A 25,407-nucleotide genomic window follows, 5' to 3' on the forward strand; every position below is an offset into this window, starting at 1 on the left:
TTTCTAATTTTATTTATATTGTATCCGTAAAAGTGATGAGGTTTTAAAATATAATTTAATGCCTTATTCATTAAATTGTGTTTGAGAAATTTACTTTTGCATCAGACAAATGAGCTGTTTTATCTAATGATAGTTTGTCTAGCCACAAATGATGCTTTTCTGTTATAAAGTTTTTCTAACATATTTTCTTCCTGTGACATATCTAGTCAAAATGTACACTTCATTAACAGTAGACTTTTAGAACCAGAAGGAATACCTCCTCTGAAGGCTACTTCTCCATAGTATTATTGTGGGCACTATGCATTTTACTGGCTTAGTCATGATATTAGAGGTAGTAGGTGTGCATTAAAGAGTTTGGAGGTATTTTCTAAGAAACTAGTCTGCTTTTTAAATAATAATAGCTTTATATAATAATGATAAAATAATAAATAAAAAACATAATTTTAAATAATAGAATTGATAACCAGTACCTAAGACTTGATGTAAATAGAAATCTAAGAATGTTATAAAGCACTTTAGCCTAGCAAAAACTATATGCCTCTCAGCATCATATCGTGAAGAAGTACCTTGTGACTTCCTGTTTCATGGCAGTGGCCCCTTCTTCTGAGGTAAAGGAATCTTCATATTAACATAGTAAAAGCTGGCTTAAGATGAATGTGAAGTGTATCTGGAATTGGGCAAATGCTTGTGTGTGGCTTCTCTGCTGTACTTACAGGAGACTCCAGCCACATTTCTCAGGGGAGAACAGATCTGAAAGCTGGAGGAGCGGCCCAGAGGTCATGCTCTTCGAATCAGCAGGCTTTGTTTTGAAGGGTAGATATATACACATGCGTATTTGCTATCCAAACCAGTTACTGGGATTCCAGCTGGGGGTGTAAATGTGGGTGTCTGTGTTGTCCAGCAAAGTTGTCTAAAACCTGAAATGGCTAATGTTTATTTTCAGTTTGTTTTGCTTCTTTCCAAAAATTAACTGCAAGTAGAATGTGTTATGACTGTATTTTTCTGCAACTTTATAATAATACTGATAGTAAAAATAAAGTGAAATAGTTTATACTGTTTAAAACTGGGGCGGGTGGTGAGGGAAAGGATTAAAATGCTTGCTTTTAATCGTGTTGGTATATATTCAATTTCTACCCCAGTGACAAGTCTACCTTATATCCACTCAGTGATTCAGAATGCAAGAGAGAGGGAGATTTGGTGCCAATATTTATAGTATTCCAGAATTTCATGGCTTGACGGTTAGAAACTCAGATTTCCAGAGAGACACGGAAGGGCCAGCTTGGCCTACTCATTACTATAGTCCTGTGTAGTCAAAGGTTATGTGTCCAAAGTCTACATGTAGAAAAGGATCCAAAGAATGGCCCTGTGGATGCACAGTATGGCCGAGAAGCCTCAGTTCGCTCCTGGTGGATCCCGGGCTTGCCTGGAAACAGTACACTCAAACTATTCCCACTTCCCACACAGTCAATAGTCAGAGAGGGACAGGCAGAGGGGGTGGATGCACCACAAGGCAATTCATTAACCCATTTAGAGACATTTTCAGGCAGCTTGCTGAGCTTCAAAGGTCAAACTGACCACTATTAATTCATCACAGAAGAAAAATTCTGAGAGAAGACAAAAGTTAACAAGCTAGACTTTTAATGCTTAACAAGTTGTCTTAAACTGTTTTGATCCAGTTTCCATACCTCACATGATTCATCTTCTGACATCTGCCACCTAATTTTAAATCCCCTTTGGCAGTGTCAAAGAGCTTCATTCCTTTGCACTTTGGAACAGGTAACCGCTCTTTCTCCTCATGCCACAGAGAGTACCCTCTGCAAGGATCAGTACGAGAGTCCCAGGTCCACCCAAGATCAATGCCGGCGCTGTTTAGGAACATGGTTCAGCCTGGACTCTGATCCTGGGATCGGATTTTAATCTTCTTGTTTCTTCTCATCTTTGTTTCACTGCGTGTCTGAACTGCAGTGGTGGTCCTCTACAGACAGCGTCTGTAAATGGCAGGATGGTGATGCGGGGTAGCAGGGGATGTTGGCAACACACTTTCCAGGCACACTAGCACCTAGCGCACAAGCAGAGAACTTTGCTTCTGCCAACTGTGACTTCAGAACCCAGGTCTGTTCCTGAACCTGGACACCCAGCTGTCAGCATGTCGCCATATGTCACCAGCACATGGCACCCTAATTAAAATTTCAAATTGCATGCATTTGTGTTTGCTGGCTGGCTTGCTTCAAAGGCAGGGACCTCACCACCCCAGAATCTCCCGGCATCTCTGCGGTATTATGCCTGCCATGCTTAGGAATGGATTGGAAAACGGCCTTTCCCCATGGGGGGGAAAAACATCACTCTGAAATTCTCTCACCTCCTCTTTGGAAGTAAAACTACTTACTATCTTAGGAGAAGAGGATGGGTGTGAAGAATCATGGCTGGTGCCCTTGACTGGGATTCTGACAACCAGCCATGTGTCTCCTGGTTCCCATTCCATTCTGGCTCACACATATTACTCCAGGCTGGGCTCTCTGTCTTCTCAGATGAAAAGTGACTATTACTGTCCCTTCAGCGTACTATACAATTTTGGAAAGGGGTTTACTATGAGATGCAGTTGTATTTTGAGAAGAGACAACCTGAAGGCGTGTCTCTATCCTCTCTTTTTTGTGTATGTCTACTACTGGAAGTTTAAGTCTCAAATTTTGTAAAAAGAATGTAACTGAGCCCTTCTAGAAAACAGCAGCAAAAGAATCCTAAAGAAGTGTATCTCTGTGTACAAATCCAGGAAGATGTGCTGTTGGTTGCCAGTATCCTCTGTAAATGGTCAGTTATTGTTCATTTACAGAACTAAGGAGAATTCAGAGCAGTGTACCTGTGAGCGCCGATTCAGTTCTCACCCTTCCTCTCCTGTATGGCAGCCGCTTATACCCTCATTGTAGACACAAGTGTTTGGTGCTTACTTGGGGCATAATTTCCTGAGCCACATTTAGCATAGATAAACTGAGACTTGAACCCAGATCTGCTTGATTAAAATATGCATCTCATGTTGTGTCCTTCATGGGAAGATTTTTTTGTTTGTGCATTTTGTTTTGGCTTGTTCTAGTCATAGTTCCCTAAACAAGTGATGTCTCCCTTAATTATGTAGTTTTGTGTATACAGGCTGAGTATCTCTTATCCAAATGATCAAATGATCAGAATCAGAAATGTTTCAAGTTTTTTTTTTTTTTTTTTTTTTTTTTTTTTTTTTTTTTTTTTACTTTGGGATAGTTGCACATACATGATGAGATACCTTGGGGGATAAAACCCAAATCTAAAATTCAAATTTATTTATGATATGCGTGTGTATGTGATTTTGTGTATGTGTGTGCACACACATGTGTGTGTATAGACATATACATATATGTAAAACCTATAGGCAATTTCAGACAGCGTCTTTAATGCACATGCATCTTAGCTACAATCTGTCATGTAAAATCAGATGTGGAATTTTCCACTTGTGACTCTATTGGTGCATAGAATGTTTGATAGTTTGTAGCACTTCAGATGTTGGATTTTAGGTTTAGGAATACTCATCCTGTATAAGTTTCAGTCATATGCTTAAGCAATTGGACTAGGGTTATATAACCCATTTCATATAGAACTTGAGTGGTGACCACAGGTATTTTCAACTTCACTCAGGTTGGAAGTAGTACTGTCTCATGGAAAAGTTATACCTGTGGCTTACTTAGTTATTAATTTATTTTTTGAAATGAAATCTTATTATATTGTTCAGCTAGCCTTGAACTGCTGGGATCCAACTCTACTCCTATTTCAGCCTCCTGAGACTCTGGGACTGTGAGTAAATGCCAACCTGCTAGCTCTAACTGTGGCTTACTTTAAATCTCTGATGCAATTCAGCATTCACCTTTATGAGGACATTATTGTTAAAATGACATCTATGGCTGCTCAAATGTGTGCTATGGAACATACTTATTTGCTTATAACTTAGTGGTTAATAGCAAGGACACACTTCTACATAAATGGAATCTCTGTGGTTTTCATCCTCACTGTTGAGAGTCAGGTCATTACCCATAGGAAGCAGCATGGTCTACTATTGTTTCAGACTCCAGATCTCACTTGGGGCTTCAGACCTCAACTGTTCTTTATTAGCAGTGCAGTCTTGAGCAGGCACCATAACATTTCTGGGCTGCAATTTTCTTATTTGTATGAGAAGGATCATAGTATGAGTTAATTTGTGTAAAGCACTTAGAATGCTCCTCCTAAACCATTGGAAGAACCCAGTAGATGACAGCTAAAATTAACCATGAAGGGCTGGGGAAGCAATTTAGTGCCAGAGCACTTACCTATTATGTACAAGGCCCAATACCATACACACACAAAATAAATAAATAAAATGAACCATCACATTTTACACCTCATAGAAAAAAGGTTTTTACCCCAAGTAAAATTAATTGATTCAATCTACAGGAAATACTAATGTTAGACCATTGACCTACCTTTTTTTTTTTTTATAGCCTCTGACTTACTATAATGAATCTCCTTGATGATTTGTGTGTTGGTTAGCAGTTACTAGTTGAGCCTGTGCTGTGAAATGGGATCTCTAAAATAAATAGTATCACAAAGTCTATGATAGTGATTGCATTGAGTAGACAAAACACACCAACTTCATTATATTTCAACAACTGCATATGCAGTCCAGTGGATTATCACAGCCACATAATTAATCATGTACTCACCTTAAAGTACTGGCAGAAAGAATGGAGGAGAGCCAAGTAAACCAGCCACCGCCTTCAGAAATCTGTATAGCATCTAGAGTGAATGGTGGTATTTTGAGCAGTGGCAGTGTGGATGAGAGAAGGCAGCAGTAGTGCCCAGGCTGTCTCACTCACAACCTTTTAACTACAAACGAGCGCATTTCTGTAAGGTTCTTGTTTGCCCTGTAAAGCTACCGAGAGACACAGCAACGTGTGGAAGGAAAAGCAACCATTTCTTCTACATTTTTCAAAATAGGAAATTCCAATGCGAATCACATCATAAACCATGGTATGTGCTAAGATTTCAAATTATTTCTTATGTCTGGCTTTTACCCATCAGTACCCTTTGTACCATATACCCCGACAACTTAAAGAATCAGTATCTTTTACCACCTCCACCAACACTCTTGCCAATAACTTTTGCAAGACACATCATAATTTTAGTTGATGCATCCTCATCTCTACGCATCCCTACTTGGAGAGAAGACGAAAAACCTGTTAACCTATCCATCTCCTTTTTTCCACCAAGCATTATGAAGTATTCAAAGTGATAAATTTGCTTGGGTCTTTTGTGTTTTATATGTCATAATAAGTAAAATATAATTTGATGAAAGCTTAGGACAAACTCTTAAAATAGCATTTGTCAGCCAAGATTCCTGACTCAAAAACTGAGGAGAGGAGAGGAAAGAAGAAAGGAAGGCAGCTAGTGAAAGCTGTTTAATGGAGTATCAGCTGTCAAGAGTATTTGGTACAGTTACACATGGACTGCATGAGAGAACATAATTTAATTAGAATCTATTTATGAGCGAGGTCTTGAGTCATTAGGCAAAGGGAAAGCAAGGGTGTCATGATCTCCTTTCACGACAGCGTTTTAATGAGTTTCTGCACAGAGGATTTTAGGTTAAAGATTTGTAGATTGTAGGTGTGAATAGAAATGCAACTAGAAATATATATACACTGTCATCTAGCTCCAGGATCCATTTCCCAACAAAGAGTGTTCTATGAGACACTTGAGTATTGGGCTGGTGAGATGACTCACTGAGCACAAATGCTGTTCTGCCAAGCCGATGACATGAGTTCCCTCTCTGGAACCCACATGGTGGAAGGAGAGAACTGACTTCTGTAAAGTTGTCCTTTGACCTCCATACATGGACTGTGATGCTTGCATCTACACATGTATGCTCTCTCTCACACACAAATACCCACGTATTGCTATTTACCAATGATGGTTTTAATGAATGAGACTCTCAAGTGTAAGATAATCTGTTTAAGAAATTAACTCTAATATCTTTACTTTGTTAGGGGGAATTGAGATGCAGTCCCATCTTCCCTGGTTTGGGACTCACATAGCATCCAGAGCAGGACAGTTGCTTAGTGTTCCAAAATAGCAAGTGTGGCTAGAGATTGCATTTTTGTGTCTTGTTTCCTAGTTCTCATAAAATGGAGCTTAACTGTTCTCTCCATACATAGTAAACAGATGGTCCTAAACTTCATCAGTGGTCCTTTAAGGTGGTCCTTTAAATGAAGTCTAAGCAAAAGGAAAGACCCTGTAATGACATTTGGGGAAAGACTAAGGAAAAAAAATTGACCTTGTCCTCACATTCAATATGTTTTTAAGGAACTGGTTCCCGGCACCATTTTAGGTAAGTTACAACTGCCTGTAACTCCAGCTTCAAGGACAATCTGGTACCTTCTTTTTGCCTTTATGGGCACCTGCACACAGGTAGCACACACACACACACACACACACACACACACACACACACACACAGACGTACATATATACACATAAATAAAAATAAATATTAAAACAGAAGATGTTTCTTAAGACTTAGAAGTCCAACCGCCTGTATAAATTCCCTCTGGAAGAGTTTGTAGGGGGTTGACAGTGTGTAGAAAGGCTTATGTGCACATTCCCCCAAAGGTATGCTTGTGAAATTTGTTACAAATGACCTGATAACCTTATCCTAGATGTTCTGTCATGCCAGGTGGTTCAAGAGTATTATGATGTCCATAAATAAGTTTTCAAATGACAAGGTTATAGACATCTGTAAAGTTTACTCAGTTGTCACCGATCACTCTGGGATTAGCGTGCAAGGAATATTTTTTGTTATTGTTGTGTTTTGTTTTCCACCCTTTATTTAAAAAATTATGTTTGCACAAGAGAAGAATTGTCAGGGTGTAAAAATAAAAAAAAATGAAGGCCCCTGATGGGAAGACTATTTTAAATATCTTTTAGGGAGTGGGTGAAAGAGCTTCGCTTCAGATTTCACCATATGCTAACTATAATGCAGCACTTCAACTTTATTTATCGTTGGGGCTTCATGTAAATCACGTCATTCTGAAAGCCATGGAAACTGCACATTTGTGCATTAAACTATGTAAACAACCAAAGCTGGTCATCCATCCAATTGTTGCTTCACTTCTTTTGAATTACAGAGCAATTTTGTGGAGGGTGAAATGGGGATTACACAATATAGCGATTTCCTGTTAACACCTACATTTTTGCTGATCAAGCAAGGTCTGCTGGTGTGAGAGCTTAACCTTTATTTTATTTCAAAATGTGTTTTTTATTCTGAGTTCTGCTGGTGCCTGTGGTTTCACTTTTCTCCGTGAGCCACATGTTAAAACCTGCCCTGTCTAAATGAAGGAGTCAAGCCGTGGAGAAGACATTATAGGCAAACATTATATTGGAAAGAGCCCAAGAATCCTTTGAGCCTATCAGGGATACTATTAAAGGAAAAGGCACTTCAGGTGCCCATAGTGCATAGCAGAGGTAAATGTCTATGAGAACGTTTACCCACTCCATGTTATAAAACAGATATCTCTGCCCAGTATGTCTGCCTCCTTCTTCTGGGCACTTCTGCTGGGCTGCCCAGGACTTCCTCTGCCTGTTGAAATCCTGCTTAGCCTTCCTGCTGCCCCAGATATTTTCTGGAACAAGGAAGGGAATGCCTGCTCTTCTGTCCATCTTTCCTTGGTTAGCCTGCTTTCTTCTTCCTTTTACCATCACACATGGCTTACGTTGCCTTATGCTAGCTATGTCTGGCTTCCATGATAGTCAGTTGTGTGTGAATTCATCTCCACCAGGCTGTGTTTTCTTGAACACTGGGACCATGTTTTCTTAGTGCTTGTGACAGTTCTTTGTAACAGTGAATGCTCAATAACTGCTATTCAGATTGACTTAAAGAAAAAAAATGGAAAGGAGAAAATATTTTTGGAAGGGCCTAGGTCTTTAAATGCTAAAAGTACATTTAGGAAAATGATCCAGTCCAAATGTTTGAACCATTTGCCAAGCTCCAGTTGGGCCACTGGGCAGTAAAATCTCCTGTATTCGGGTCATCTTTTTAAGGGTACATGCTTGCTTGTGGTATGACTTGCTCTTGTCACTTTGGCAAGAGAGCCTCCTGTTTCCTCCCTGATGCTCTGTCCTCCCATACTCTGTCCCCCCTATATTCCAAAAGTTCCTGGCTGATACTAACCATTGGCAATTTCTAAGATGAACTTGAGTGGGGGCTCTTCTCTGTCTGAATTGTGCTCCTTGATGGGCCACCCACTTTTCTGGTGGCATTCTTGAAGTGGGTTTGGTACAGAAAAGCCTCTCATTATTCAGCTGTCTTAGGTTCTCACTTTGACATGGGCTCAAAAGATCAAAATTAAAATTAGGTTTTGATGAGTGAACTGGGTCCAGTTAGCTGGGGGACTAGAAGTTACTTAACTCAAGTTGATTCACATCCAGGTTCTAGAAAGCAGTTCTGGAATATAGAGTTTTCTATGCACAGTCTCATCCATGCATAGATTTGGAGTTAGGGTGTGCATGTAAAATAATTCTGAGGTACTACCTGACATATGGCATAGCAGGAAGTCTTCCTGTCAGAAAATAATGAAAGACCTTTGTGTGCAAGCCTGGATGGCTAAGTAGATTTCATTGTATGTGCCGCCATCCTTGGTCCTTGGATGGCAAAGGAGCAGAATGCACTAATGTTTGATTTCATTTCTAGCTGTGAGTTTTGTGCTATATTTGCTGTAGCTCACAGTGGCCATTGAGTTGATATGGTTACTGAAGATAAAGAAGCTATTTGGAGATTAGACATTGACCTTGACTTCAGTAGAACACACTCGGCTGCTTTTCTTGCTTCCCATCCATCCTGTTGCTGTGTGAACATTCTTCTGACATATGCTCAGTGATGCTGCAAACATTTAGGACAAGCTTTTTTCTCTAATAATTTGTTCATTCCATCACTTCGGCAACCATTTCTTGGTCTTCACCATTCTGGCCAGTAATACTATATTTTATTGGCTCAAATAGTCTTTACTTTGTTGAGAAAGGTTAGTGGTGCTAGGCAAATACTGGGACATATCAGTTGATTTAAACCCCAAGGCCAAACATAAATTTATATTGTTGTCAATTCAATTAGGTTGTAATGGTACCCATTCTGCAGATGAGGAATCTGAAGTACAAATACATGGATGAGTTTACCTAGGATCATATAAGTGCACTGCATTTGTCATGGTATATTCAGCTGCCTAAGAATGTTAGTAAGGCCTGGCCTACATGATGGAGAGCGGGCCTTTGTCCACTCATGACCCCTTTTTGCCTGAGAAAAATTTACATCTCTTGGCCATATTGATATATAAAAAGATATAGAACCAAGTGTTCACTTATAATAAATCATAACTTTAACAATTCTTTGGCATATATATAATTTAACATTTATTAAAGTTAAAAATCACATTTCATGCTAATGAGATGAGAGTGCTTTTGTGCTTTTACGTAAGGAACTAAATCTTGCTGAGCATCTTACGGTAGGTGCAGAGTATCTTCAGTACTTCCCAAGTTGATTGAGATTTTGGTTTTATGATCATAAGTGCTGAGAATGCCACCTTGCAGAAACACACATGGATAATGGCAAAAATGTGTTGAGGGCCACTTTAGAAATTGTTGGTAATCCTGTCCTAATCCCAAGTCCAATCCATTAAATGATTTTTGAAATTAAAGTTTGTTTTCTACTATGTTTTTATAGGAGTAGAAAAGTTGTAGGACAGTGAAAATGCTGGTATTCACACTGCACAGTAGTCTTCCATCGGAGCTGCAGTGTTTTAGTGTGCGCGGATGTTGTGTGGTGCGACCCCAGTTGCAGTGCAGAATGGGAATGCTGTGTGTCCAGAACCAAGGCTGCAGTGAAGGCGTGTGATGCCACATAGTAGCATTCATATAGAGCTGTCATATAGAGTGGCTCCATTTTTCTCAAGTCTATGAACAGATTTTTCTTATTTAGGTGGTATGTCTTATCATGAAGTTCATCTGCCTTCATGTTTGTTTAAGAAGTTAGCTTAGAGGTGAGACTTTCTCATAGATGTATTAGTTGTGGTGAAAGTGTTGAAGAGTTTAGAAATCAACAATATTTGGAGCTCCTGGCCATGAGCTTGTTACTGGATCTCATGTCTTCTTTTCTAACAGTGAAAGCAGGAATCGGAAAGTTAATGGACCAGGCAGAGTTGGCCCATGACTGAGCTAAGGGATGGCGCAGTAGGCAGAGTGTTCAGTGCATGGTGTGAGGACTAGGGTTCAGAACCCCAGATCCCACATTAATGCTGTGCAGGCACAGCAGCCCACCTCCAATTCTAGCATTCAGAAGGCAGAGACGGGGGATCCCTAGCAAGCTGGTTAGCTAGTTCATCAGTTGAGAGACCCTACCCCAATAGAAAGCAATCAAAGGAGCTCCTGGCTTCAACCTCAGGTTTCTATACACATGCACACACATGTGCACATGTACCTGCATACATATATGTGCCCACACACAGGCAGACACACATGAGTGCACACATAACACAGACACATATACATTAAAGAAAAGAGGCAGAACTAAGATTTGTGGCCTAGTGTTTCTTCCAGTGGCTTAGCCTTGGCACAATCACAGTATTCTAGAGGGTCACCGCTGTATGGTATTCAACAGTGGCCTCACAATGAGGTTTTATTATTTTTTATTTTCTAACTTTTTAAAACACAAAACTCACTTATATGATCCTTTAGAAAATGAATACAAATATTTTCTTTTTTAATATTTTGTATTCATACAGAAACAGTCTTGCCAGCACACTGAATATTATCACATTGGATGCAGAATTTCTTTCTGAGATGCCCCTGTGGGTGGTAACAGGCTTGACATGAGGAAAGAGCCCCAAAGACCACCCTTATGCTCACAGTTCCCCTGACCAGGCTAGTTTCACTGTGGTAGCATTGACAGAAAATAGAAGAGCTTCCACGGGTTTGGAACTGAAGCCCATGGCTGACATCTTAGCTCTCATGTTGGAAAGGTGGCCTGAAGACTCTTGTTCACAACTATGGTAATTCTTGTCAGGTGGCCTCACAGATGCAGCTTGTCTCCTTTCTATGTGCAGCCTTTGAACACATGGAGATTCTTTGACATTAGACTGTTACCTAAAACTCTTTTTAAGATGCAAGGTGTAGGCTTGGTACATGGTAGTGTATGGCTGTAGTCCCCCCTACTTGGTCAGCTGAGGAAGGAGGACCTGCTAAAACCATAAGTTCAAGACCAGCCTGGATAACCTGAGAGTTAGACTGACTCAAAAACAAACACAACAAAAACAAAACAGAATTAACAAAAGATGCATGTTGTGATGTTGTGTCCCAGGTGATAAATAGACTCATGGGCTACTTACTAAGGGGTCGGGGGTGTCTTAGAACTACCCATTTATTTCACTTCTGTCTTTTGGAACAATCATTTTCTGTTCACTTTTGCTCGCTAAACCCAACCCATGGCAACACACACACACACACACACACACACACACACACACACACACACGTGCATGCACATGACTGATTCGTAGAACGTTGCTTTGGTTTAGCACCCTTGCTATTCTGAGTGTTATTGAAATGCATCTTTACATGTGCATCTAGGACTAATGGGGATTAGAGAATAGACAGGAGTCACTTAATGTGAAGATCATTATGACAATCAAAAAGGCCACCTGCTCTGAACTGTGAAGGGGCTGGGATTTCTGTCTCTGGGAGGGAGGGAGTTCTGAATTTCATAGCTGGGTTGGGTTAGAAAATTGGATAAGAACATATAAATTGTGTATAACTAAAACTATTTTGAAATAAACATTAATGAAGTATTGCTTTGAGAGAATAAATGATATTTTTTCTTTGCTTTTATTTTTCTCAAATTTAAGTAGAAGATGGGAAATTATTCCTGAGTAATAAACAATACTTATTAGATATATATGCAGATTTTTGTCTAGCCCCATGACTTTTGAACTTAGAAACAAAACCACAAAGCAACTTAGAGTTGTGCACAAGAAACTGTTATGTAGATGATAGTCTTTTAGCTGCTGCTGCCTTCTCTTCCTCTTCCTGTTCTTTGTCTTCCTCTTCTTTTTAAGACAGGGTCTCATGTATCCCAGATTGGCCTTGAACTGGCTGTGTAACAAAGATCCAGATGGGTACTAGAACACTTGACACTATGCAAAGCTAAGGCTCCCCCACCCCACCCCCTTTTGTAGTCTAGGGAAGCACGGTTATCAGTGGAGCTATGGCCACAGCCCTACTTGAATGGTTTTATCTAAGAAACATTCCTACTCTCATTTACAGGTAAGCCCCTCCCAACCCCCCAGGCTGGTGATTGTCATTGTAAACAGACCTGTACTCCTCAGGCCTTCAGGGTTCAGTCGATAGTGTGCGGGTGGGAGGAGTCCCAGGAAATATGTGGTTGTGGGCACTCGCCCTGACCACAAAAGCACCGTTCAGATGTACCCAGATGGGATTCCTGGAGCTCTGTCTTGTGTGAAGTGGGACCTCTGACATCACCAGGAAAGCCATTTGTGAGTGAAAAACCTCTGCCCGCTCTGCCCAGGACCAGGTCCTTTTTCAGTCAGGAAAAAAATTGTTTTAAAGTGGAACAAAATTACATGTTAATCACCATTGCGTTCCATTTTGGACAAAATGGGTGGTTTTTCCTTCAGTAGCTGTGTGTGTTGCTTTACAAGCACTATCTACACTATTCAAACCCTGCCCCCAAAGAGAGCAGCGCTCCAGCATACCAGCTTGTCTGCAGCAGGATCAGGTGAGGGCTTTCTTAAGCCTTCAGCTAAGCAAGGCCCTTGGCCCCTCCCCACTTCACTCGAACTGGCCATTCTTTGCTCCTTTTTCTTCTCACCAACATCATGACCGGACTCTTGTTCTTGTGCCCCTGAAAAAGGCTTTGCAACCAGTCTCTGTAGATTATCCTTCTTTTTGCCACATTGTTTCTGACCACTAGCTTTGGAAAGTGTGGTCTGTACCCTGTACCTCGTGCTCAGCAGGGGAGGGAGGACCACTGTAGATCTTGAAAAATATGAAGAAAATATTACACAATAAATCATATGTCCTTATGCTTGATTTTTAGTTTTGAAAAGAACCAAAGTCTTAATTTTTTTAGTTCAGAGGGAAACAGTCTCTGGAATCACAAATGCACGGGTTTGAAGCTGTGGAAGGTGACCTTGGGTAAGCTACCTGTGGAAGGTGACCTTGGGTAAGCTACCTTATCGGCCAAGTAGGAAGGGTGGAGCAGATGCAGCTCTGGGTGTCAGAGCCCAGGAAGACCGACCGCTGCAGGGCACACAGCACCAGATCTCCCACACGGGGAGAGGCTTCGCATTCTTCTCCTCACCAGGCTGCCTTGCCATTCCTTTCCCTCGTTAATTTTCATAAAATACACATTAAGCTTTATTCTTAGCTATGCTTTAAAATTTTTTAATAAGAATGCCTGGAGTCCAAAACGTAAGACCTTTAAATGGGGCTCAGATCAGACATGGTTGGTTTCTTGGTGATCTGGTAGTGGGCAGTTAAAGATACTTGATTTCTGACACATCTAGGAAAAATTCAGAGTGAAGATCACCATAGCAATAGCCCTTTTGATTAGAGGACCAAGTTATAGGGAATTCATTCCCAGTGTTTCCTACCAGGGGCAGAATTCCCACACACACACTGGGGAAACCTGGGAAATGGACCCCAAAGAGTCTCTAAATTAAGGAAATTTACAAACTAAAACCTACTTTTTTTCAAATGTCAGAAATTTGTTCATTTCATTCTATGATATTGAGTGAAAGCTGATTTCTCAGAGAAAAATAAATACTCAGGAAAGTGCATTTTCTGTTGGATTTATAGGTTTCACTTTAGAAAAACAAAACCTGTTCATTTATCAGTTATGTTATTTGTGTATCCATTAACTATTTTGGGAACCATCAACAACCATCTAGGGCCAAACAGTTTTTTCTCCCAATTAGTTTTGTGCATTATTTATTTATTTTGTGTGACTTCAAATTATTTCTCATATAATCCCCGCAAAGATAAAGATAAAGATTGTACAGCCTTCAAGGTATATATCAGATTATATATGTAAACTCTGAAGAAGTAACTTTATAAAAAAAAAATTATCCTAAAAATAAATATGGAGTCGGATGGTGGTGGCACATGCCTTTAATCCCAGCACTTCAGTCTACAGAGTGAGATCCAGGACAGGCACCAAAACAACACAGAAAAACCCTGCCTCGAAACCTGCCCCCACCCCCCAAAAATATGGAGGGGCTAGAAAGATAGATTCCAAGGTTAAGAGTGCTTGCTGCTCTTGTGTTACCAATTCCCAACACCACATTGCGTGGCTCACAACTGTCTGTTAACTCCAGCTCCAGGGACTCTGACACCCTCTCCTGGTCTTTGAGGGTACTTGCACACATGTGCACAAACACACACATCGACATACACACATCCTTATAATTGATACTTAAAAAATAAATCTTTAAAAACTAACCTGAGATCATTGTGGATTTTCAAAATATAAAGAATTGAAGTCCTGTATATTCTACCATGCAAAAAAATTAACATCCTAATGTACTTCCTCCCAGACATTTTTTATTAGTATAATGTTAGACATTTACGACTGTGAAAATACATCTACTTCAAAAGTCTGTTCACACTAAATCAATGTGTTATAGGACAGAAACTGATGTTAGCTGAACAATGTGAGTGGATATAAAAATAAGGATGTCAGAATTCCCAGGGGCGAGGGGTTGGAGGGGAGAATGTAATGGCTTTGAGTTTCTTAGCCCAGGGTGATCTCAACTTTAATAGGAAAGGTGGTTTCCCTTAAGTGAAATAAGATTGCAAAGGAAGGTGAGTGAGCTAAAAGAAATTTCCACATTGCCCAATGGTAGCTTACCAAGGAGACTACTCTGATATACTGTGCTGTGGTCTTCCTGGATGCAGAAAAAGGTTGTTTTTATCAACTCCAAGCTTGAATACACCCTTCTGTCCAAGGACATTGATCCTTGGGGCTCAGATCACTAGCTTAAAGCATGAGAAGATGGAAGACTATTAGACATATGCTAAGTTTGTTGCTCTTCTTGTGATTCCAGAGCCCAAAGATCACTTTCTATTGAGTTTATCTTTATGGATGGTTCCTGGTATGGTCCGTTTGTCTCTGACATTTCTCATGCGGAATCACACTTCATTCCATTAACATTAAAACAAAAAAATATTTTAAAAAACACTTCTTTGGAGTCAGGATGAAAGTCAGGCCTTGTGCAGGCTAGGCAAAGCCTTTGCTACTAGGCTAGTCTCTAGCCCTTGTTTGTTGAATTTATCTAGGTTGGTTTGGGGATGTAGATCAGTAGTAGAGCTCACTTGCCTAGCATGTGTAGGGCCTTGGCTTGGACCCCCAGCACTACAAGATCTAAATCAAACACACAAACAAAACTAAATAAATTAAAGGAAAGACATCTACTGGACAAAGGCTAGAAAAATGGCCACAGCTTTGGAAAGGTACAGGATTTCCAAAGATGTCTCGTGCTTCGTGCCTTTCCGACTGGGCGTCTGAAGCCTGCTAGTCTCATCTGCGGAGTGCACATTTTTATCTTTTTGCCCTTGGCTCCCTTGTGCTTCCATCTGCATGCAGTGGGCAGGTGGGGCTTCTTCACCAAACAGAAAAGAGTAATATCTTTCTGGTGTGCCTAAGTCTTTGGCATTTAAACAAACCAGAGAAATGCATAAATTTAGCCAAGGATTGGAACCGGAGTGACGGCTGAGCTGGCATCGTTTCACATTTTTCATTCTCTGTATTTATAGCAATAAATTTCAAGTAAGGAAATAGATTGCAGGAGCATGATGTATTAGGAAGGAAGTTTGTACACTTGAGGCTTATGGGTATCAGTACAGCCTCCCTACTTGTCTGGTTGAGTGAACTGCCCCTTTGTCAAAGGTTACCTCGAGCTACAAAGGTACCTAGAGCTATTGCTTTTGAGGAGGTTTCTAATGATAACCTAGGGAAGAAACCCACTCTTTCCCCTCTCCGCTGTAGTGATAGAAATCAGACAGAGGCCTTATGCATGCTAGGCAAGCACTCCACCACTGAGCCACACCCCAGCCTAGTCCTCAATTTTAAAGGCAAGATAAGAAAGACACCGTTGTGTTACCCAGTTACTGAAACGTAGTGAAGCTGTCTTAATATGGAAATTTGGATTCAGTGGTTTTCTTGGTTTTCAAAGCAGCACTTGGTCACAATCCAGAAATAATTTGCCAAATTACTGTTTATTTGGTGATGATATTAAATATAACTGTTTTAAAATGAGAACAAGAAAACAACATTCATGAACTGCTTAGTTTTATTAACCTTTGTGTCTTAGTATCTTACTATTCACTATATTTTATAAAGAGACCTGACTTTCTGAGAATTTGAATCACCTTATTTTGAAGGTATTTCAGAGATATCTAAAGTCAGTCAGGGATGCCAGCAGACCGTTCCCTTAGCTATTTTCTCCTACATATTCCAAACAGTAGAAACTTTGGGGGAAGGAGCCTGATTTTAAAACCCGAGAGCACTCCCCTGAAAGTTTGGGTCTTTATCCATCTTATCCACTTCTGATTTGAATTTAAGTGAGCACATTGGGTTGTTAGGTTCCTAGCTGTAGCAGGAAGAGTTTATCTGTGTTAGGAGATTTGAAAGGATGGATGACAGCGGACACAGAAATCTCCTCTTACAAGGAGACAAGTGAGCAGGCGATGGGGTAGATCATCAAAGACAGGTCCCACCCACTGATGAAGTTTCACCTCTTACCCCATTGAAAGGTGTCCTTACATGTCATCTTTGAGATCTACACTAAGGTTTATTGTTCTTTAGAGCTATGGAGGAAATTATGTTTACCTTGAGGATGGTACTATCCAGTATGGACTGTGAGCCCCGTGAGGTAGGCACAGTGTCTGGAATGGTGCCCAGCAGAGAGCATAGTAAAGACTCCACAAAGCCCTTTGAATAAGTGGACGAGTGAACATTTCTCATGACACCGTCTTTCATTCACTCAGCATCTGCTTATGAATTTTAACAACATTTTCCATAGCACCAGGAAAAGGATGCAAACATAGTTTTTATTATCAGTGGTCATTCACAGAGACTGCACTGTTTCTGTAAAAGGGGAACTTTACGACTTGCTTCGTAAAAGGACATCCACAGTTCTGTGCCTCTGAGACCACACCTTCAGATGCAGACACAAGGTTCAGGCTTGCAGACCCCTGCTCTGCTTGACGTCTGGGTTTTAGCCCAGACTGAGGTTGAGTGTAGGAAGATGGAGGCCCTGTGGTTAAACCACTTGTGGATAATCGAAAGTAGACCGTACTTATTTTCAAATTGGCAGCTGCATTAGCTTTTTACTTGAGTGGGCTGTTTTTCCCTGGTTCTTCACACTGTGGCCTGCTCACCATTAGTGGTCTGGCAGAGACATCTGAGGAAACTCACCCTTCCTTCCCCTCTGCTCTTGCCACCCTGTGCCTGCTACAGTGTTCCCCCTGATTTGGCCTTGGTGACTGGTGCTCGGCAGTTGGATCAATAGCGGTGACTGCATCAGAAGAAAGGGGGGGGACGGACAAAAATCCAGTCTGATACGAAGGGTAACGAAGATGAGATGTTTAAACTTGAAACTCCCCCAGGTTTGATTTACGGCATGTGGAGAGCAGTAACTCTCCAACTGTTTCCCGTGCTCTGATCCAGACCCTTCATCATTTCTGGGGGCACATGATATTTGAGTCCACTAATGCACTGGGCTTGGTGCTCCAGACTTGGACACCATTTGAGTTGGAGGCTCTGCGTGCCTGATATAGATGATGTGTGAATGTTGCAGTGTCAACAGGAGACGAGGGATGTGAAGATATGTGTGCATGTGGGACAGCCTGCAAGTCTCCATCTCCAAGGATGAGCTAGTATATGTCACCCTGTTCATGACAGGGCGTGTGTGTGTGTGTGTGTGTGTGTGTGTGTGTGTGTGTGTGTGTGTGTGTGTGTGGTTTTTTTTTTTCCTTTTCTGTTTTCATCTCCAGTTGGAGATATGTCATTTAAATCTGTGCTGGTAGATAGATGTGATTTTCTGCTCAAATTGAACTTGAGTTAGGAGGACTTCAGCTCTCTAGTGATCTTATTTTTACTCTTTTCCTTGAATAAAGTGTCCCTGATAGCACATCCTGTGTCCAGAGCATCTATTATTACTTGAGTACAGTTCCCTGGAAAGGACAGCAAGGGTTTCATAAAGTAAAATCCACTTTTCCCTCAAGTATTTGCCACCAACTGAGTAATACGATGGCCTGGAATAATGGCCAGTGCACTTTACTTCTTCCACATACTCTTGCCTTTCTTGCTGCATACAAATGATGAGGTATGTCTGTCTGTCTGTGTCTCTCTGTCTCTGTCTCTGTCTCTCTCTGTGTGTGTGTGTGTGTGTGTGTGCTTGTCCCTGATCAAACAGTATAAATACTCATGTTTTCTGTATGCAAAGGAACTCAATTGTATCTTTCATGGTTCTAGCAGTGAATGATATATGCCAATATAGTGGAAACTATTGAGTTATTATATAATTTAATATGCTCAACATACAATTATATAGATGTACAAAAGCTTAAAGAAATATAATCAGTGAAAACAATTTTGAAATATGCCTTAAGCAAACAATGCATTGTAGAGTTTCTCAGAAGCATGGGAGTTTGGAGGTTCATCCCAATCAATCCAAACCTACATGGAAGGCACCAGCCATGCTTGGACTGCTTTTTCTTCACCTGTGTGTAGAGTCATTTCATGACCAAAGCTAGGTCTCAGTGGACAGTTGACTAGCATAGGAAGGATGTCACCCTCCTGATCATGAGGAGCTCATGTGGGTTCTGCTTGGGTTCACATTGTTCCTAGCTACAAGTTGCTTCTCCAGTTTGGATTAGATGACACAGCTAAATGGAGTTCCATCCTCCGCCCTTGGAGCTAAAAGTGCAGTATCTCCGAAAACAGGTGGCTTGCTCATGTCTTGTGTAGGATCTCGGTGAAATGATAGAAATAGAAGCCCATGAGTTTGGGTGCTGATGGAGTCTTGAAATGGAATGCATCTCAGTCTGCAGGAAATCTCACATAATACTTGAGCTCCACGGTTGCTCAATGGTGAAATAAAGCTTTTGCCATTTCACCACAACCATCACCATCGTCATCATAGCAGTTTATAGAGGAGAAAACCCAGGCTACCGATATTTAAGAGATTCCTTCCAGAGTATTTAGCTGCTCCTTGTTCATCTGGCTGTGAGACAGTTCTTGTGTCCTCAGGTCCTGTGCTTCAAACTCACTGATGCTAGAGCTGAAGCTTGCTTTCTCAGGACTTTCGTGTCTCCTGTTACATTGTTATGTACTTTATAAGTGTTTATTTTTTTAAATACCATAGTAGCGCAGATAGCAAGTGCCTTGGAAGTTATATACGATGCTTGCTAAAAGCATGGCCGTTGGATTTCAGCAAGCATCGTATAGCAAGTGAAATGGGCCCTAATTCCGAGTTAAAGTGAATTCCTGTTACAGTCTTATTACCGTGTGTGCAAAGGCTGACAAACATCGGGGGGGGGGGGGGGGGGACACTTTTCCACCTCTAAAGCATCTGACAGCACCGTGGCATGTCTGGAGTCCTCAGCCAATGGTGAGCAGTACACCAGATACCAGGAATTTGTCAGGTGCTTCTCAGTGAATAAAGCTCTTTCAAAGCTGAAGAAAATCGTCATATTTAGAGTTGTTAGTATTATTTTAAAATGTATTTCAATGAAGATATTTTAAAAATGCATTTGAGTGGGTACTGGAAAGACAGCTCAATTTGTAAAATGATTGTCCTGAGGACCTGGTTTAGATTCCAAGAGCCATGTAAACAGCCGGGACTGGTGGTGTGAGCTTGCGAGCCTAGTGCTGGGGAGGCCGAAGTCGGTGGATCCCCAGGGTCTGCTGGCTAAACAGGCTAGCCCGTGTGGTGAGTTCTGGGCCCGTGAGAGGCCCTGGCTTAATAAAAATGAAGTAGAGGACACCAAAAATGTGGTACCTGTGCTTGTCCGCCAGCTTCCACATACGTGCACATGCATTCCCCACACAAATGTGTACAGGTATGCACATAAATACACTTTAGAGCTTTTTCAACATGGTCAGACTTCTCGAAGTGATCCCGCTGTTATTGGAGATGCAAAGTCCTCTGTGAGGCTTACAGGGGTATTTCTGCAACATGTAAAATGCAGCTGAAAAGGTCTAATGGAGCCTTCGTGCAATGACTGATTAGGCAATGCTACAACCTTTTTATAAGCAGGTTCCTACTTCCCTTATTTTGAAAACAAAAAAAAAATATTAAATTCACTCATGACTGAAGGCAAATGACTAACTTTATTATGAGGCATTAGGTATGTTTAGACCTAGCTAAAAATGGATATTAAAAGGCAGGTCCAAAGAGCAAAAGATTAACCCATTGATAAAAATGAGGTTCTTTGCTACACAGCTAACATGTGGTATTTTCCAATGGTAACTGCTAAATAGAAAAGGCTTTTAGAGCTTACCATCACAAGTGTAGCTTCCTCAGGCATGTTAAATAAACCAATCTCATACCTCTCAAAGATGAGCTTTTTGACCTTTAAATGAATTATCATCTTTTAGCTGCCTGTGGAAATCAGGTAACACAAAAGAGCTTTTAATTCTTTTTATTGACTTCTACAACATGACAGAAGCATTTCGGGACTTGTTCTGTCCCTGCTCTGTGACCTGGCATCAGATTCTGAGGTCATTCTGACCCAAATAGGTAAACCAAAGACAAAAACATAAAGACCAAAGTATAGGCCCATGTGTTCTGCCCCACATCTATTGATTGGAATTAAGAACCCCTCAACACACTTGCCTGTTTATTTCCTAGGAAGGAGATAACTCCCCAACTGCTGATGTTACCAAGTGTGAGGAGAAATCCTGAATGTTCTCGGGGTGCTGACAGTGATGTCTTGGCACAGTTACTCCCAGTCATAGTGACTGTCAAGTTCACTTACCGTCTCTGTTGGAGAGTCTGGGGGTGGGGCTTTTCTGAGTGTCACTCTGTAGTTGTGACAGGTAGTCTACACCTATCAAGGGCTGTGAGTCTGTGCTGTCACCCAGTGTGGTGGTCATATCATCCTGTCCTGAGAGGGGCTCGAATGTCTTTCAACTTCTTTGGGTACCCCACTCTACACTGTGGACCCCCAGCCTCTAAATAAAGAAATGTCTGTGAAGGATGTTGTCAGACTGTCCCATTTTGGAGACTGGAATCCGCTCTCCCTCTTCTAGAACACTGAGTGGAGCCAAGCGCAGAAGCTGGCTCTTGAAAAGAGATAACTACCGTGTTTCATCCGAATTTAGGAGTTTTGTTTTATAAATCGGTCAATTCAACTTGACCCGGTCCCTTGTGTGAGAGCTGTCTGTACGTTGTCTTTGCTGGCAATGTGGCACTTGTCTTTGCCACCTTTCTTTGCATGTGTTTTCTCTAGAAGGGACAGATTATACTCTTAAACAGTTGTATGCACTCTCTGACTTCTGTTAACATATGCATGGTTATGCCCTGAAGGTAAACGATAAGTAGTTATAAAGGTTATGCTTAGGAGAAGCTATCTCTGTTTTTCTGTCTAGTATTCCTTTAGCTGTGTTTCAGAAGTACAAGTTTTGGTTAATCATCCACAACAGAGCTGAAGTCAGGAGGGAAGGTCCCACTGGACCTATTGGGAAACGCTCAAGATTGGGAAATGGAACTCTGGCCGGCACAGGTCAAAGGAAGCCATGAAACACTTGCCCCATGACCCCGAGTAACCTGCATTTTGGAGAGGTGAGCCTCCTCCGAGTCTTACTGCACCCTGAGAATACTCTTCACCTCCGTGGTTTAGCACCCTTCAAATGTGACAGAATGGAGGCCTCAGACTGGACATTGTATTTAGCCTGAGCTCTTGAGTTCACTCAAGAACCTGCATATCATCCAGTACCCCAGGTCCTACAACTCTATACAGTGAATGTTGATAAATGTTGTTTTGGAGAAGAAACGAAGTAATGTCTGAAGTGGTACAGCCACTGGTACACAGCTACCTAGTAAGTGTTCGTTTCCTCCATGCTTAGCGTACGCAGCAGCAGGCTCCTGGGAATGCATGCTCAGTTCGTGACTGCACTTTCCCATGCCGAGGATATTTATCACATTGTTGCTAGCTAATTAAAACAGGCCACAGAGATCTAAACATGCAGACATACTAAATGTGCAGAACACGTCCAGTACTTGTTTCACCCCTTTTCCAGGATGCATTGAGAATTTACAAACTGCTGCCATGTTTTTGAGTGTGCTGCAGTTGTGAATGTGGTGAAGTGCTGGGATTTTCTTACTGGAATGTTTGTTGTTGCTCATGCTCATGTGCTAACGTCAAGAAGTCCAAGAACCATCTCTGTGAGTTCAAGGCCAGCCTGGGCTACCAAGTGAGCTCCAGGAAAAGCGCAAAGCTACACAGAGAAACCCTGTCTCAAAAAAAAAAGTCCAAGAACCACCCTGAAATGACACACAGTGGTTTACGTTTGTGAGGATATTTCCTTTCCTGAGGAAATAGGCCATGTTGTTATCATTCCCCCAAAAAGATATGTAAGGGCTCTAAAATCTTTTTTTTTTTCTCCTTCGAGACAGGGCTTCTCTGTGTAGCTTTGCACCTTTTCTGTAACTCACAGAGATCCGCCTGGCTCTGCCTCCCGAGTGCTGGGATTAAAGGTGTGCACCACCACCGCCCGGCGGGCCCTAAAATCTTAATATTGGTCCTAATGAAGACCTGCTTACCTTATTACCTCCGAGTATGCAAGTGCTGCTTTGATATTCATTGAGGACTTATTAACATGGTGGCTGGAGTTCAAGGTTATGCTTTATTCTAATGAAAACCAAGGCTGTACAAGCTTTCCACTGCATAGAGGACCTGAGAGTATGGGAATGGGAAATCAAGGCAAAGACCCAAACTCAGGGGTTAGCAATTAACAAATTTTGGTTTTCGCCTTACAAATAATGGTAAATTATGTAGATATTATTATTTAATAACTGGGCCATGCTTTTCTACTGATCAGCAATGGGGAGGTTTTAGAGAATATGTTATTAAAAGGGTATTATTATTAAAGTTGTTTCATTAATCACACCGTGTGGGGTACTCCTTGTACCAGCAACTCCAAGGGCTTTTTAGGGACGAAGATTGTCTTATTGGTTCTCACAACAGGTGTGACAGCTGTGTTGCCACCTGTTCCCCATCTTTGAGACTGTGTGTGCAAATGTACATGTGCCAATTACTGGTGTTCATGGAAGAATCAGGTTGGGCGTAAAACCCATGGCAGCCTGCCTTGTATGTTGAAGTGTCCCAGTTATAGCTGGGAAAATTAGCAAGTCATTGGTCAGTTTGAATCAATATTTAACACAGGATCTCAGCACATTCTTCCTGTGTTTGTGGTTGGACCCGTCGTGATTTGTTCAGATTTGTACAGAAATCATCACACCTTGGGAGTTGGAGGTAGGAGCAGGGTTTTTGTTGTTGTTGTTGTTGTTGTTCTTAGAATGTCCAGCCTTACTAGAAAGGCATTTTTCCTTCAACAAAATAGACATTTTGTATCTGGTTTGTGTTCACGTCCATTGTACTTGAAATATTGCTAATAAGAGCACTGCTATGAAGTTAGTTTGTATGGTGGTTTTCCCCTGAAGAAAGTGGTCTCTCTTGAATGAGGTACCCAGCAGAAGTCCTGTTGTCTCTTAAACGATCCTGATAGTTTCTGTGGGCATGCCCTTAACCTCCATCCAGTATGTGAGCATCAGGCACCTATGAGGTTCAAGACAATTGTGTGTTTCAACTATTACTTCATTGCTCTGAAGAGTGACTACCTGGGCTTTGTTTTAGAAGTATTTTCCCTGTTTCGTCTAGAAGAGTGAGTGAGAGAGAGAGAGAGAGAGAGAGAGAGAGAGAGAGAGAGAGAGAGAGAGAGAGAGAGAGAGATCTCAAGGAACTTCAGTAATTTTATAGCAGTCCAAGGCATCAGAAATGATGAATGTCAGGTGCTAGTCTGGGCTGCTTTTTGCAGACCCCATGATCTCTCTTGGTTTTGCATGTAGCACACACTGTAAGTGTTTGCAGTAGAGCTGCTCTCCTAAGCCATGTTTAAGGTTTTAAATGGGTTTGTATTTTAAAGGATTTAAAGGGATTTTGCTTTCATTCTGGCTGGACATTGGGCGTCTCCATTGAAGACTTGGAAACCAACTCAGAGAGCTTTGAACTCTGCTTCATCATTTAGAACATCAAAAATTAAAGCAGGAAAAATCCAGTTTTGCCCTTGCTCTACACACTCATTGTGCCTTGGTCATTTTAAATGTCTCGTCAATGAGACTGACTTTACTCACTTCTTATGAACTCTGTGAGCAGCGAGTTTCTTAGGAACCAGTGAGGAGAGGATCCATCCCAGCTCAAATACACCCTCTCTTTTAATCTAGGAGGGTTAACTCAATTATGCATCCACTGGGCAAAGTCACAGAATCTTTCTCTCTGTGTACTTATTAATGGTCTATAATTTTAGTCTTTCTTCTTGATTTTACCAGAATATCGTGGTAAAAAGTAGCTTTCAAAGGGGAATTTTATAGCAGTATTTTATTAGGAATTTGTATCCGCTGTGCTTCTGGACTTGACTTCCTCAAAGCATTTGGGACTATCACAGAATTTACTAAGTAGTAATTAACAGTGTCACATACACAAAAATATTACTGTTTCTAATTTTCTAAATATTACTGTATTGAATTTTGTAGGCATGATTTGTGTCTACAATAAAAGCTTGTGCCATGCTCTATTTTTTAAAGAATGATAAAACCTTGCCTATGTTTATAGTAGAAAAATATTCCCCCTCATTAGGTCAAACTTCCAGCATATATCCTATTGAAAGAAGAAAATAAAATTAGCCAAAAGGAGAAAAAAAAAAACAGTAAAATTATCTTGGAATAAAGTTATCAAAATTTTACTATTTTTGGGTTTATACATCACATGTGCTTGTACACATGCATATACCCATGCACATACACATGAACATATATGCACATAAGAAAGCATATGTGTGTGCACACGCGCATACACACACACACACACACACACACACACACAGACACCCACACAGATTTTGTGATTTCTTTCAAAAAGTAACAGCCACATCACAGACAGACATATTTTTCATTTCTTTTTTTTAAACCATTTACCACAGGAAGTTTATCATAATTCTGCCTAGTAATTATAGCCATAAATGTTAGAGCAAACATATCTTTAAAAAAAAAAACTTCTATTCTTCTCTCA

At 41.0% G+C, this 25,407-nt stretch overlaps 1 protein-coding gene across 7 annotated transcripts in view; it reads left to right on the forward strand.

The window, feature by feature from the left end:
* Positions 1 to 25,407, forward strand: part of Nfia (nuclear factor I A) — a 347,864-nt gene that overhangs the window by 104,504 nt on the left and 217,953 nt on the right. The window lies entirely within an intron of this gene.

The sequence above is a fragment of the Peromyscus maniculatus genome, chromosome 2 (genome assembly GCF_049852395.1).
Source record: "Peromyscus maniculatus bairdii isolate BWxNUB_F1_BW_parent chromosome 2, HU_Pman_BW_mat_3.1, whole genome shotgun sequence".
In the NCBI taxonomy this organism is placed as follows: domain Eukaryota; kingdom Metazoa; phylum Chordata; class Mammalia; order Rodentia; family Cricetidae; genus Peromyscus; species Peromyscus maniculatus.